Source organism: Humulus lupulus, chromosome 1 (assembly GCF_963169125.1).
Source record: "Humulus lupulus chromosome 1, drHumLupu1.1, whole genome shotgun sequence".
Classification (NCBI taxonomy): domain Eukaryota; kingdom Viridiplantae; phylum Streptophyta; class Magnoliopsida; order Rosales; family Cannabaceae; genus Humulus; species Humulus lupulus.
The window spans coordinates 265,314,665-265,332,071 of record NC_084793.1 but is presented as its reverse complement, the minus strand read 5'-3'; positions in this window follow the sequence as shown (position 1 = coordinate 265,332,071).

Genomic DNA, 17,407 nt, shown 5'->3' with positions numbered 1-17,407 from the left:
TTAATTGATTTATTAAGTTTTTAAGTAATTTTGAATTTATTTGTCATATTGTAATTTTATACATTTTTGTGTAACTTTATAGATATCTTATTATAATATGTTATAGTTTAATTATTTGAAATTAGTCTTGTTAAGTTTGAAGTAAAAATATGCACTTTTGAGATTTAATGTTTAAGTAAATTAAGTTCTAATTAATATTTTCAATGAATTAATATGCTTTATTTTATAATTGAAAATATTTGATTATGATTTAATTTATGTTTATTTTGTAAGGAGTATGTTGTTTATATTGGGCTTTGAGAAGTAACGAAATCAAAAGAAAGTGTGGCATTTTTTAAGAAAGAAAATAGAAAAAATGTGGCATTTCAGCCTTCTCTCTTCAGCCCAAGAACCAGGCCCGTCAAGGCCTAGCCGAAGCTCATTCACTTCACCTGGGCCCACGCCAGTTTCGGCCCAGCAGTTAGGCCCTTGCCCAGCTGCTTGTTTCTCTCCCAGCGACCCATCCCAGCAAGCCAAACCAGCCCACGGCCCAGCACCTGGTTCCCTTTCCCAGCCGAAGTCCCACCAGGCCCAACGCAACCCAGCCTCCCTGCCTTCACGCCAAGCCACCTCTCTTCCCATCCAAGCTCCACCAACCCAATTGGGCCTACGAACCACTCAACCCAGCTGCTGGCACAGCCGCCTGCCCAGCCACCAACAACCCTTTTGAGCCCACAATGTACTTTTGTCCCCTATGTCTAAAAATTCAAACTTTTTACCCAATTTTTCCACATACTTCACCACAAAAATCATCATTACACCCTATAATTTACCTCTACATGCCATATTTACTTTGTTTAATTAATTTAATCAATTTAATTCATTTAAGTTGATTATTTTAATGCTCTCATATTGGCTATAAATATGGAATTTCAAGACCATTTTAGGGTGCTTAATTTTTTGATACCATTTTCTCTCTACCATTCTCTCTTCCATTTTGGGGATTTTCAAGAGCATTTTCAAGTATGTATTTTGTTTATTTTGTAAATTCTAGTCTAGTTATGTGCTTCTAATCTTTTTCATAAGATTATTAAGATCATGATGAAGCAACTTGTAACTAGATAATATTTATGTTGTATGTTGATTTCCCTTGTAATGCAACACAGTTTATGGATTTTTCTTCTTCATATTTGTCTTTCATCTTTAATATCTCATATTTTGGATTGTTAGATAATAATCACTTTGTTCTTCATTTTTGCAAAACATAATATTATTTGTGTAAGATGTGTCATTAATGTGTACACATCCAATGCTTATAACAAAAATATTATGTTTTGCCTTATAAATAATGTTATTTGATTTTTTTTTTTGTTTCATTAGGTTGATTCACATTAAATACTTTGAAATTATACTTTTTTGAAAAGTAAAGAAAGATCCTATCTTTTTAGAAATAATTTGTGCTTAAAATTATAAATCTATTTTGAAAATGATAGTTTGACTTATTTTAACTATCACTAAAACTTGGGAATCAATATACTAATAAGTATTATTAAACTTACATTTTCTGGATTCTAGTATCTTAATAATCTTTCCTTTTAATACTTATTTTCAAAATTATTATTGGTTTTTTTGTATTCTCTTAAATAGATTTATTTTAAATCTTTTATTTTATGTTCATGACATTAAATCTCATCAATATTTGGAGCTAGATTAGAATTTATTAATTTTGGTTTAAAATAGTTTTCTTTTTTATTTTAGGCAACTCCTTTGGGTCGATCTCGTGCTTACACGAACACTATATTTCATATACGATTTGTGCACTTGCCAATTATAATTTTTTAAAATATACCCATTTTGGCTCCATCAAAAAATATATTCTATGAATTCAAGAGTTCAATTCCGAGTCTATAGTGGAGTCACGAGGAATTAATAAGATAGTGAAATTATTCATAAATAAATTCACGGTAACTTATTGGAGCTTGATTTCATGGATCCATGGTCCTCGCATAACCTTTAAGTAAATCATCTAGAATGTCTCAATTAATTGATTTAATTATCAATTAGGATTTTTAAGGATAACTAGGTCAATTTTGGAAAATTTTACAAAGATATGAGATTTAGAGAATAAAAGAGAATTTTTGGAAAATTTTATTAATATTGATAAATTAGTGTCAATATAAATAAATAATATTAATTCAAGTTTCAAATTAAAATTAGTTAATTTGAATAAGGATTTAATTAATTAATTAAAAGATAAATAAATGAAAAGGTTTTGAATTTAGGTCCAACTGAGATTTAAATTCAAAACAAAGAGATTGGGACAAAGTCCATTTGTGGGAGCCCAAAACTTTTATTTTTTGTTTATTATTTTTAATTAAATTAAATTTAAATAAAGCCATTAAGTTTAATATGATATCTAGGGTTTTCATAAGGGAGTCTCAGTTGATTCATTGGGTAAGTGAAAACCTAGACAATCTAATCCTTTCTTGGCCACTCACTCTCTACTTCTTCTCTTCTAGAACTCTATCACATGTGTTGAGAACCAGCCCACACTAGTTCTAGGTTGATCAAAGGCTTGGTGAGGAAGACTGTGTTGTTGATCTAGTTCAGTCTCTTGATAATACTCTGCTACATAAATGAATCAAAGGCTAAAGATATTAAAGGGATGAGTTGTTCCAGTTCCGCTACGTATATGTAAGTTATCATACTTTACTCTATTTTGTATCAATTTCATAGGAGCATGTTCTAGGAGTTTACATGTTTGTTTGATAATATGTAAATTACATGAAAATAAACAAAGATCATGGTATATGCATTTTCCTACAACTGGCCTCAGAGCCACAAGTTTGCTAGTTTATTTTCATGATTGAATATGTATGAAATTGATTGATATGTTAGGGTGTTACTTGGAAGATACATGTTATTTGGTGCATGTTTATTTTTTTTTATGTAAATTTAGCAATAATTTGGTTATTTTAGGAATGAAAAACTGCATAATTTTTTTTGGACTGATTAGGCAGTTTGTGTACCGGGCACACAGTAAAAAGTCGTTGGGACCCCGGGGCAGTATGACATCCTCGCGTGGGGCCCGCAGCGGGCTTTTTTCACAAATAAAAAAGTAAAAAATATTATTTTTTATTTTTTATTTTTTTTAAAATTGGATATTTTATGCAGTTAAGTTTAAAATATTTAAAATTGATTGTCTAATTATTTTAGATATTTTAGCTTTTTAAAATATTTTGAATTGGTTATCTAATATTGATGATATTTGAAGATATTTTTTTTATTTTGTTATCATTGAAATATTAAAATTGGTTATCTGATTATTCAAGATATTTTTACTATTTAAAATATTTTAAATTTGTTATATGATAATTCTTGATATTTTAAGTGTTTTAAATTTGGTTAAAAGATATTTTGATATTTTAAAATTGGTTAAAATATTTTATTTTGTCATTCCTAATAACTTAACAACCTAGTTTAAATTAATTATTTAAAGTTGAATTTTGTTTGATAAATTTTATTTTAATTAATTTAATATTTTGCAACTTGTTTAATTAATTATATTGAATTTTATCTGATGATTTCTATGTTAATTAATTATGGTATTTTTGCAAATATTATATTATTGTGGTATATTTGCATAATTTAATAATACATGCTCATATAGTAACATGTTAGGCTCATCCAATTATTAACCTATCAAGCATCATTATTAAGTTATTTTTTGCATTTGGGCTTTAAATATAAGTATAATGATTACCCAATTTTTTTTTTGAAAAATGTAGGAAAACTCAAATAAAACTTTCATAAAATGTTATGTTTTATTTGGGCCCAATTGAATATGTAAAGTTTAAATTCCTCTCTTGTGGGTGCTTCCACTTGTGAAGGCTCATTTGTTTTGCATTACTAGATTGGTCTTAATCAATTGAATAACAATTAATAAAACGAATGTTCAAATTCTTGTATTTTTGGGCTATGTATGGAAGTTAGGGAGTCTTAGTAGTGGATCCAACATACTGAACTCAGCTCTCCTTCATGCAAGCTCGAATTGTTAAGACCCATTTACCTAAGTTGGACTAAATTGAATTAGGTTATTCTTTTTAGTTGGACATAATAATTGATTAGAAACAAATTAATTATAATTTTGGATTAATTTTTAATGGTAATTTTAGAATTAGTGGGAAAATTACAAACTATGATTTATTGATTATATAATAATTTGGCAAACCTAAGTTGATATTTTTCAAAAAGAATAAAATACTAAAAGATTTAATAATGAGTTTTTAAAATTTGAATTCGATCTCCACCATTGATTTAACAATGTTAGAGTTCAGTGGGGCCTCGTGTCGCTTTGATTTCGTCTCCCTACGGAAGGTGTTCACTAGACTTATTAACATGATTAAATTTCTTAGGATAGATGGTTATAGATGGACCTTCTATAGAGTCATTCCTACGTTGACTATAGTGATTAAGTCTATAATATTCAAAACTATGGGTTAAACTCATAAAGTAAGAAATATTTGTGACTCTCGCCTACCGAGACACATGTGTTTTCATTACTTTGATCTGATGGAGAGGTAGTTAATAAAAGTCTAGGATGTTTCATTAATTGAGATGTTTCTATATTTAACTAAATGAATATTTGTGACTCTAACCTACTGGGAGACATGGGTTCATGGCTAGTTAAAGTACCTAAGAAATAGTATATAAGTGTTTTAGTATTTTACTTATCTCAAAACATTTTGTATGTTATGTTATTTCTAAAACTTTGATGAATAAATGTTTGTCAAGCAATGCGTTAATTTCTACTTAGTTGATAATCATAGCTTTAGGCTTCCCACCCCATACTCTCTCTAATCTCTAAAAAAATTCTCTATGGTGAGAACCTCACAAAATGTTTGTCCAACATCAATATGGTATTGATTATGGACAACATCGAGTTTGTGATAATCAAGTATGTTGACGCGATTTTTCGCCAACGAGATATTAAGAAATAAAATGGGTAGATTAGTGCTTAATAGTAAACTGTAATGAAATAACAAGAACTCACTCAAAAGCACAAAACTTTTACGTGATTCAGTGGTTAAAATCTACCTAGTCCACGAGTCAATATTATTATTGTTTTTCTCTCTATTTTGGCAGAGTTTCGGTAATACAGAATAATGGTCCCCTTTTCCTGTCCAATATTCCCAGTATTTATAGGGGAATTTCATGGACAGATTTGGGTAACCGTGTAAACAAACCGCGTAACTAAACATATGGTATATAATTAATACAAATTATTCACATTTACATTGGGATATGATTTGATAACATAATAAACACGCTCCTGCTATCTCGAGTAATAAATGACATAAATACGATGCAACCTAGTCATTAATGAGCGTATGAAGAATCCCTGAGTCTCTTGGGATCCTTCAGTATGCGTTATATCTAGGCTCTCACGAGCTGAATATCTCATCCGAGCTCAAGCTTGACAGCTATCTGACCCCCAACTCATAATAAGTCCAGGACGCCTAACATTATATCTGGCCATTTATGAATCTCGAGCTGTTCACATGGTTGTTCGTATCAGACAAAAAGGATAAGCTTGAATGAATTTTTGAAATAAATATATTGTTTTAAGACAATGTTTACTTTATTCTAATTTTTAATGGAAATTTTAATTTCAGTTTTTCTTATTACATCAACAACAATTTGTAGTTACTTTAACAAGTAACAAAATCCTATTTCTTTAAATGTATGTGAATTGTGGGGTGGATGTATGGAAAACGAGTTATACCTATTGCAACCAAACAAACCCTATGTACTAAATAATGAGTTGTTTAAGATAGCTAAATCTAGGACCGTTAAACGACAAAAGGTCAATAACGTTAGAAATGACGTACCTTTAGCATCTTCGCTTTGGTCATATTTGTTATGATAGGATTCAAAGCCTAACAAAGGTTTGGCCTTTGAGGGAACTCGCCTAGGGTGACCTACTTGTTTGTGAATCTAGTCCAGAGGAAAAATGACGAAGCGTCCATTCTCTGTGATAAGAGAAAGGGTCAAAGAACCACTAGGTCTAGTATATTCAAATGTATGGGGACAAATGAATGTTTAAGAGATGGATGGTTATGAGTGTTTCGTCACATTCATTGAAGATTGCTCTAGAGACTCATGTAAGTACCTAAAGCATAGGAATTATGAGAATTTGTTAAGAAGTTCAAAGAATTCATTGCTATAGTTGTAAAACCATATTAGGTAAAACGTTAAAGATCTTGCGATCTGATTGGGGTGGAGGATATTTGGATAATCAGAACCAAGATCATTTAATTGAACTTGGAGAAACTGCCCTAAGGACTCCGCAACAGAACGATGTTGCTGAGTGGCGTGAATCGCGTGTTTATGAAAATGTGTGTTCTATGATAAGTTATTCAAATCTACCGACTTCTTACCCAGATCTTTTCTGGAGACATACTACCTAGACTGCATGTGACATTTTTTAAATGTTATGTTGTCTCAAAGCTGTCTCCAAGACAGCACTAGAATTATGGAATGGTCGCAAACCTGGTTTACGTCAATATGGAATTTGGGGGTGGCCCGCTTATGTCCTAGGGAAAAAGGTAGGAAATCTAGAACAGTAAACTGAGATTTTCTTATTTGTTGCCTATCATAAAGGTACTCGGGGTGGTCTGTTTTATAGTCTAGTAGACAAGAAAGTGTTTGGCTATACAAATGCTACTTTTATGGATAACACTATATAATGAATTTCAAGCCTCGTAGCAAAATAGTATTAGATGGAAAAATGATAAACTATTGTTCCATCCTCACAGATGAAAGTAGATGAAAACAAGGTAGATTTAGAAACCACTAATCCAAGTCAAAAGGTTACGGTGCCTCGTCATAGTGGGAGGGTTTCTCGGAACTCGGTACCTATGAGATGGATAGTCAAACCCACAAGTTGGTTGGGGACACAAGTAATAATGATATGTTGGCCTTTAAATAGGCAATGTGTAAGTCTGAATGGGGTCTTTGACTTGAAGCCAAGTACAAGGAAATAGAGTCTAAGTACTCTAAATTTGTTTAAGATCTTGTAGATGTGTCATTGGACTTTAGGCCCATGGGGTGCATGTGGGTCTATAAGAAGAAGATAGGATTTGATAGAAAGGTCGAGACCTTTAAGTCTCGCCTCATGGAAGAGAGAGAAAGTTTACTTAGAGAAAACTTTTTCTCTGGTAGCCATGTTAAAATTCATTTAGTATACTCTTATCCATAGCCACAACTCTTAATTAAGAGATAAGGCAAATGGACATCAAAGAAGCATTTTTAATGGCTATGTTGATGAGACCATTAACATGGATCAATCATAAGTATTTAAAGTAGTTGGACAAGAAAGTCGACAAGCTGAGTATGTCAATCTATAGACTTAAACAAGTTTCACGCTCCTGGAAATTAAGGTTAAATGGAAACATTAAGACATGTGGTTTTGAACAAAATGTAGTTGACCCTTGTGTTTAACAACTTCGTGGAAAATACATTGTGTTGCTCTTAATCATTTATGTAGATGATATCTTACTCATTGGAAACAATGCCAAGAAATTATCAGACATAAAGAACTGGCTAGAAACAAAATTCCAGATTTCGTTGTAGCAAGTCGTGTTCTCGGTATCCAGATCATAAGGGATAGAAACAACTAAATTTTGGTTATAACTCAAGTGACCTACTTAGGTGAGGTACTTGGGCGTTACTCTATAACAAATTCCGAGAAAGGATGTTTAGCGTCTTGACATGGAATTTATTTTTCTAAGCAGAAGTCTCCGCAGACTCCTCAGGAGAAAGAAAAGATGTAACGAATTCCTCATGCATTTGCAATTATAAATATAATGCATGCTATGTTGTGTGCTATGATCGGAGATCTGCTGTGCAGTGGGAGTGGTGAGCAAGTGCCAGTAAAACCTTGGAAATGAACAATAGATGGAGGTCGATATCTTTGATGGACTAGAGACTATATGTTAGTCTTTTCAAGTGGATCTTTGAACCTATTAGGTTACACAAATTCAGATTTTATATTGAAGTTGATGACAGGAAGTCTACTTCTGAAAAAGGTGTTTACTCTTGGGGTGGGGCTATGATTTGGAGAAGTGATAGGTTGTTTGCCATCTCAGTGGCTGTGATTTGGAAAAGCGTTAGGCTATCTGCCATTTTAGAATCCACCTTGGAGGCTGAGTACATAGTTGCATCTGTGGCAGCTAAGGAAATAGTCTGGCTAAGGAAGTTTTATATGGATCTCGGTGTTATTCCAAAAATGGATAAACCACTTATTTTGTCTATTGACAATAATGAGGCAATAGCTAATTTGAAAGAACCTCGAAGCCACAAAGAGTAAAGCATGTAGAGAGAAAGTACCACATTATCGAGAATGTGTGGTGAAGGCATGATGTGAAGGTGATGAAGATAGCATTGGAAGACAATCTTTCGTATCCCTTTACAAAGATATAAGCAGAGAGCATAATTGTGCAACATGTAGAATGAATGATTTTGAGAAACATGTCTCATTTGTTTTAAAAGGGAAAGTGGGAGTCTGTTGGGTTTTATGCCCTTCTAAAACCATGTCGGACATGTAACACGATTTTATATTGTCAATAAAAGTACTAGAAATCATTTCGTTTGACAACCTTGTTGCTTGCTTATTTTATTGCATGATTATTGGAATAGTACAAACATTTATAAAATCCTGAACATATGGATAATTACAATTATAGTGACTAGGTCACAATGGATTATAGTTGTAATTATATGTTCAAAAGAACGAGCCCTATGATTAGATCAGTGCATTGTATTTTCACTGATTAGGCAATCTACGATATGATCTACTTACACATTCGAGGTGTGATGTCTTGTCCAAGGCATTACCAAGTAGATAAGATCTAATGTATTTGGTTACATCGGACTAGGACCGATATTGATTATTGATAGATAAATAAGTATCATTGTTATCGAATCTAATCAATGTCACAACGTTGACTATAGGTCGAGTTGATCTTAATTCTGAGTGATAATATTATGATAATTATATTATTTAAATCCTTTGACTTGTTCGTTACCAGCTTACCATACGATCTAGCACATACTTACATCTTGGAGATTTAATAGTGCAATTGAGTTGGAGTATTATTCATAGATATGAAATCTATAACTTCTATATGAGAAGTGAAAAGTTGATTTCCTTAATTGATTTATTCAAAAGGTTAAATGATTGAGATCTTATTTATGTGATTAAGTTCACGGAAATATCATTTATAAGGAACTTAGTGGGAATTAAGAATAAAATATTGATGAGGAGTAAAATGGTAATTTGCACTCAGCTCGTTAGTAAGTTATCGATAGAAGATTGACTGACTGTAATGGTTATAACAATGGATAACGTATTTGTGGTTTGGAAAATATGTTCTATGAATTCAAGAGTTCAATTCTGAGACTATAGTGGAGTCACGATGAATTAATAAGGTAGTGAAATTATTCGTAAATAAATTCACGGTACCTTATTGGAGCTTGATTTAATGGATCCATGGTCCCCGCATCACCTTTGAGTAAATCATCTAGAATGTCTCAATTAATTGATTTAATTATCAATTAGGATTTTTAAAGTTGACTAGGTCAATTTTGGAAATTTTTACAGAGATATGAGATTTAGAGAATAAAATAGAATTTTCAGGCAACTTTATTAATATTGATAAATTGGTGTCAATATAAATAAATAATATTAAATCAAGTTTCAAATTATAATTAGTTAATTTGAATAAGGATATAATTAATTAATTAAAAGATAAATAAATGAAAAGGTTTTGAACTTAGGCACAACTGAGATTTAAATTCAAAACAAAGAGATTAGGACAAAGTCCATTTGTGGGAGCCCAAGGCTTTTATTTTTTTTGTTTATTATTTTTAATTAATTAAAATTTAAATTTAAATAAAGCCCATTAAGTTTCCTATATAAGGAATATGATATCTAGGGTTTTCATAAGGGAGTCTCAGTTGATTCATTGGGTAAGTGAAAATCTAGACAGTCTAATCCTTTCTTGGCCACTCACTCTCTTCTTCTTCTCTTCTAGATCACTATCTCACGTGTTGAGAACCAACCCACACTAGTTCTAGGTTGATTCAAGGCTTGGTGAGGAAGATTGTGTTGCTGATCTAGTTCAATTTCTTGATAATACTCTGCTACAGAAAGGAATCAAGGATTAGAGAGATTGAAGGAATGAGTTGTTCCAGTTCCACTGCGTATATGTAAGTTTCTGTACGTTACACTGTTTTGTATCAATTTCATAGGAGCATGTTCTAGGAATTTACATGTTTGTTTGATAATATGTAAATTACATGAAAATAAACAAAGATCCTGTTATATGCATTTTCCTACAATACGATGGGGTACCTTGCTACCTTTGCTCATTATCACTATCTAATAGGTCAAATGACCATATTACCCCTCCCTACTCTTAACCTCCAAGGAAATCTCCAAGGGTATAATAGTCATTTATCCTAGTATACCCATTCAAATTACACCTCTAATTCCTAACCAAATCTACTAATCCACCACCCATAATTATTTTCCCCAAATATATCTCATTTACCGATAATTCTCAAAATATGCAAAATTACCAAAATTCTCCTTGGCTCACCCGAGCCAGGTATAAATCCTCGTTGTGATTTTTTTGTTAAATTTCTCAAAAAGGTCGACTCATGCCGAATATCGCAAATATATCCACATAATAATGTGGTTTCAAGCACATATCATACAAAATTACAATTATACCCTCTGCAGGTGAAAATTATGAAAATGTCCATTTTTAACAAAAGCGAGTCTTTAAACACATTTAATAAACATAATCATGCATACTCAATCATATAAGCATATAAATTACATAATTCAATTAATTAGCACATAATCACCCCACATGTCTTCCCAGCATGCTAATCCATATGCTTAATTCTATTAGAGATTTCGGGACATTACAAACATTCCTTAGATAATTGGAGGAGAAGCATTATCATTCTTTTCCCTCTTATCCCACCAAGTTCTCCCATTCTTTATTTTAGTAAGAGTAATGATAAATGCACCCAAACATTACACGCAATGACGTGACACTGTTTTTTAAAACATTGGGTCCCAATTTCAATCAATCACATTTATCTAAACTATGACACACTGTTTTAAAAAGCAGTGTCACATCATTGTGTGTAATGTTTGAGTGCACATACCATTACTATTTTAGTAAACATGTGAATGAGAACCATTAGTACTAATTTAGTAAACATGTGAATGAGAATCATTACAGAACAAATGATTCTCATTCACCTTAACTAAACATTTCATTAAATTGACTAAACTATCTTTTTTAAATATATATATATAAAGTAGTTATTTTGTGAAATATATTGTCAAATGACAAAATTATCTTTTAATTTTTTATTTATAAAAAATAAAAACCATTACCTTCAATGGCATTTTGTAACGCCCTGATTACCCCAGAACCGTTACGGTGAACCGGAAATTTGACTCGCTACCCGAGTCCTTTGGTTAAAAACGTGTATCTAAGTGTTATTAACAGGCTAAGGTGGAAAAATCAATAAAAAGGAAAGGATATATTTTATTAAGTACATAAAATTGTTCATGGGCCCATAAAAATATTTACAAGTTATTTACAACTCAAAATGGTCATTACAGTTTCAAAATTACAAACCCGCCGACCTAAGCGGCAAAAATAGGGTAAACCCCCTAGTTCCTCTGAGAACTCCTTGGGCATGGTGGTCAAGCGGCCACATATGAACACATCACCACCTAAGCTCTCCACTCAAGGCTGGGTGAGCTTTTCTTTCCCTTTACCTGCACCACATAGCACCCATGAGCCAAGGCCCAGCAAGAAAACACAATAAAGCACGATATAATATCATCAATTATCATTATAATCATACAGGACTTTCAGTCCAAACAAGTAGGTGACAGTTGCAAAAGTCACTAAGTTGGGTCTAGCTCCCTTTAGCCTTGTGACGATAGGGTCACCGGGGCTTAATAGATAGGTGTACCTTTTATTAGTTCGAACAGGATAGGTGCATGGTGACTAGTCACCAACATAACCTTCCTCATGACCATAGAGTCATAACTTTGGAACATCGTTCCCTAGCCATGTGAGAAACTGTCACCGGGGCCTTAGGCCTTGGCTCTAGTAACTAGTCTTAGACTAGCCAAGCGCTTATAAGTTCGTCGACCTTAGGGTCGGTCCAACGTTAATGCCTTAGAGCCATTCAACGCTGATATCGATTAGATCTAATCTTCATTTGGCCCTGCATTCATGACGCTATGCCATTTCTGACTCTTAGGTCAGTGTCCCTGACTAGTCAGTACATATGCAAGTAAACAACATTCGCTAGCATTTAATAGGCAATCCATGTCCACATTTATCAATCAACATGCCTCAATAACAATCACGCATGTCATATATACACAGGGTGCAGTTTTCTTACCTCCTGTTCAAGCGAGAGATAATAATAAGAACGACTCCTGAGAACGATCGACCTTTTGGTCCTTTAGCGGTTACCTAGTCATAACCAATTATGGGATTCCATCAATAAAATGAATAACAAAGGGTTCCCAAACCAAAACCTAGCCTCCGAGCGAATACCACTAAACCGGGTAGTAGGATCGATCCCGAGGCCTAAGGCTAGAATTCCCAAGCCAAAAACTTATTTCTGGCCAAAATGCCACTAAGGGTCACGGCCCTCCCTAGCCATGTCGCGGCCCGCCCCTCAAACAGAGGCGGCCTCCTTCAGCGCCCCTCAAGAGCCGCGACCCTCCTTGGCCATGCCGCGACCCAACCTTCAGTTCAGCTAATACCCTGGTTTTTCTTCCCTTGCGATTTCCCTTGGAACCTACCTTTCAAACCAAGCTTAAACACCACTCAAACATCCAATACAACCCCTAAACTTGTTCTATATCACATCCTTATCAAAACCCAAGTTAAACCCCAACTAAACTTCCATTAATTCCAACTATCCACAACAAAATCACAAGCTAAAATTAAACATCAAAACAGAGCATACCAGGAAACTAGTGGCTAGAAACTTACCTCAAACTCAGGTTGTGATGCTCTTCAATGGTGGAACACTCTCCCAAACTCCCAAGGTCTACTTCCCAAGCTTGAATCCTCAACAAGTGCTCAAAAATCACAAAGGAAATGAAGGAGAAGGAACGTACGGGTAAGCTTCAATAACTTGCTCTGTTTTCCCCCTGTTTCACAGCCAAAGGTAGTTTATACTAATCCTAGGGGTAAAAAGGCCATTATACCCCTAGGTCAATTAAGGGTTTCTAAAGGCTCCCAACGGCAAATTTTTCCTTTCCAACCTATCTCGTTAATCATAATTAACGCTTTCCAATTCCCGCTATTCTCGATAATCCCAAATACCAATAATTCGTATCCTGTTACCCTTTAACTCCCGGTAACGCTCTAATCATTAAAATCACCCCGAGACTCATCCCGAGCCCCGAACTTAAACCTGTTATGACTAGACCGCTAACTAATATACCATGGTCGTCTCATGCCGAATAGCTCGACCAAACCCACATTATAATGTGGTCTCAACAACATATCACTGACATGCATACAATTATACAATTATGCCCTCAACGGGCCAAATTACCATCACACCCCTGTAATTAAAATGTGGACCCACATGCATGCATATAACATCATAACATAATATAATTCACATAAACATGCATATATTCATTTAATGACATAATTAAACAAGTATGGCCCTCCCGGCCTACTATTCCCGCCATTAAAACACATCGGAGAATTCGGGGCATTACAACTATCCCCTCCTTACAGAAATTTCGTCCTTGAAATTTACCTGAACAACTCGGGATACTGACTCTGCATATCTGACTTCAGCTCCTAGGTCGCTTCCTCGACCTTGTTGTTCCTCCACAACACCTTAACCAAAGGTATCGTCTTATTCCTGAGGACCTTATCCTTTCTGTCAAGTATCTGAACTGGCTGCTCCTCAAAGGAGAGATCTGGCTCAAGCTCCAGATCTTCATAGCTCAAAATATGGCTCACATTAGATACATACCTCCAAAGAGCTGATACATGAAATACATTATGCACGGCTGACAACGCCGGAGGCAAAGCCAATCTGTAAGCCACCTGACCAACCCTCTCCAGGATCTCAAATGGACCTACAAATCTAGGACTCAACTTGCCTTTCTTCCCAAACCTTCTCACCCCTTTCCATAGCGAGACTCTAAGGAAAACATAGTCTCCCACCTGGAACTCCACGTTCCTGCACTTGGGATCTGCATAGCTCTTCTGTCTACTCTGAGAAGCGAGCATCCGAGCTCTAATTTTCTCAATGGCCTCACTGGTCCTCTGAACTGCCTCAGGACTTGAGTATCTCCTTTCACCTATCTCATCCCAATGAATGGGAGATATGCACTTCCTACCATACAGCATCTCATAAGATGCAACTCCAATGGTATACTGATAACTATTGTTGTAGGAGAACTCTATCAAAGGCAAATACTTACTCCAAGATCCACCAAAGTCTAGCACACATGCTCTGAGCATGTCTTCCAGAATCTGGATCAGCCTCTCAGATTGCCCATCTGTCTGAGGATGATAAGCAATATTGAACTTCAGTTGTGTCCCCATGGCCTTCTGCAAACTCCCCCAAAACTTGGAAGTAAAAGTAGGGTCTCGATCTGACATGATCGACCTAGGTGCTCCATGGAGGCGCACGATCTCTCTCACATAGAGATCTGCATACTGGTCAACTGTATAAGTAGTCCTCACTGGCAAAAAGTGAGCTGACTTGGTGTAGCAATCCACTATCACCCAAATAGAATCATGCTGACCAACAGTCCTGGGTAAACCTGTTGGATTAGCTTATACAGGATCTTTATTTATTTTCATGTATATCTAATATTAAACAAATTAATACGAGATAGCCTAAAACATGTTTCTAAAATTGAATTCAAAGAAAAACAAAGAATAGAATACTTACAGTATACGCAGCGGAATTAAAGAGTCCTTCCTTCAGTTTCTCTAACTCTTGTATCCTCTCTGTCGCAGAGTATTATCAAGAAACTGAACCGATCTTCCATTTTCTTCACAATCTTCCAATGTATCCTTAGAACCACCTAGACTAGTGTGGGCAATTCTCAACACATGAGATAGATATAGAGAGAAGAAGAGAAAATAAAAAAGTGGCTTAGAAAAGGACTTGTGTTTAGAGAGAATCTAAAACTATCAAAAAATCTGAATTGTGACTTATCAAACTTATGTTTTGACTTCTCTCTAAGCACTCCTTTTATAGACTCAATTAGGGCATTTAATTTAATTAAAAAATCAATAAAATAGTAGCCATTTTGAAGCCCTAGGTCGAAATTATCATGGGCTATAGGCCCGTGAAATTTCTCATTTGATTATAAGCCCATTGGACTTAAAATCAAGGCCTGTATTATTTTCTATTGATTTAATTAATTAAATAATTATTTAAATCCTTTATCAAATTAATTATTTATAATTTGAACCTTGATTTAAATTTATTTATTAATTTAGATACCAATTTATCTTAATTAATAAATCTTCCATAATTTCTCTTTTCTTCTCAAAATTACACAACTCTGTGAAACTATCCAAAATTGACCTGGTCAACTTTGATAATTCTAATTTATAATTAAATCAATTAATTGAGACTATATAGATGATTTTATCCAAGGTACAATGGGGACCATAGGCCTATGAAATCAAGCTCCAATAAGTTACTAACTTATTAATTCCTCGTGACTCCAGTATAGACTTGGAATTGCACTCTTGAATTCATAGAACGCTCTATAACAAATATAGATACACTATTAATTATCCATTGTTACAACCATAATTGTCACTCAATCCTCTATAGACAGTCTACAATGAGATAGGACTAAAATACCGTTTCACCCCTCATTGTATTTTATCCTTAAAACACTTAGTTCCTTGTAAATGATATTTCAATAAACTAATTTAATTACTGAAATGAGATCTCTATCATTTAACACCTTGAACCAAACTAAAAGGAAACCGTCGTTTCACTTCTTCATCAGAAGTTATAGATGTTTATATCTATGATTAACACTCCCACTCAATTATACTACCGAGTTCCCAAGATGTAAGTATGGGCTAGTCCGTAGGGTAAGCTGGTAACGAACAAGTCAAAGAACTCAAATAATACAATCAGGTAGAATACTAACCACTCAGAATTGAGGTTGAATTGACCTATGGTCAACTATATGATATGACTAGAATAGATAATAATGGTATGTTTACTTATCTTATCAACTGTCAATATCGGTCCAGTCCGATGTAGTCCGATGTAACAAATACATCCGATCTTATCTACTTTGCTAATGTTCTGGAAAGAACATAACACTATAATGTGTAAGTAGATTGGCAAGTCAGTGTAAATCTTGGGCACTGACTAATCTTAGGACTAACTTATTTTGAACATATAATCATATTTATATTCCACTGTGATTACGTCACTATACATAAGATTAGCTATATGCTCGGGATTTAATAGAAGTTTATATTAAACAAATAATCATGAAAATAAAACATGTGAGCAAAGTGATTGACCAAGTCAAAAAATGATTTCTATTCTTTTATTGATAATAAAATGAGATTACAAAGAATTTGGGTTTTAATTAGGGCATAAAATCCCAACAAAACCCACCACAAAATCCATTGTGATGTCTTCCCATTTCCACTCTGGGATATCCAGATGCTGCAATAACCCTGCCAGCCTCTGATGCTCAGCCTTGACCTGTTGACAAGTCAAGCACTTAGCCACATACTCTACTACATCTCTCTTCATCTCTGGCCACCAATACAACGATCTCACATCCTGATACATCTTCATGGTGCCTAGATGCAAAGAGTAAGGTGTAGTATGAGATTCATCCAGAATCTCTCGTCTCAAAACAGTGTCTAACGGAACACATATCCGCTCTTTGTTTCTCAGCAAGCCTAACTCAGACACTGTATAATCTCTGGATGCTCTAGCCAAAACATCCTCTCTGATCTTGATCAGCTGTGAATCACTCAGCTGACCCTCCTTGATCCTCTCCAACAGTGTAGACTGTAGCGTAATATTAGCCAACTGGCCCACCAGCAACTCTATACCAGCTCTAGTCATATCATCTGCTAACTCTCTGGCTATCAGCCTCATACCATGAATCTATCCCGGACCCTTCCGGCTTAAAGCATCAGCTACCACGTTGGCTTTTCCTGGATGATACAGAATCTCACAATCATAATCTTTTACTAACTCCAGCCAATTCCTTTGCCTCATGTTCAGGTCTTTCTGGGTGAAGAAGTACTTCAAGCTCTTGTGGTCTGTATAGATC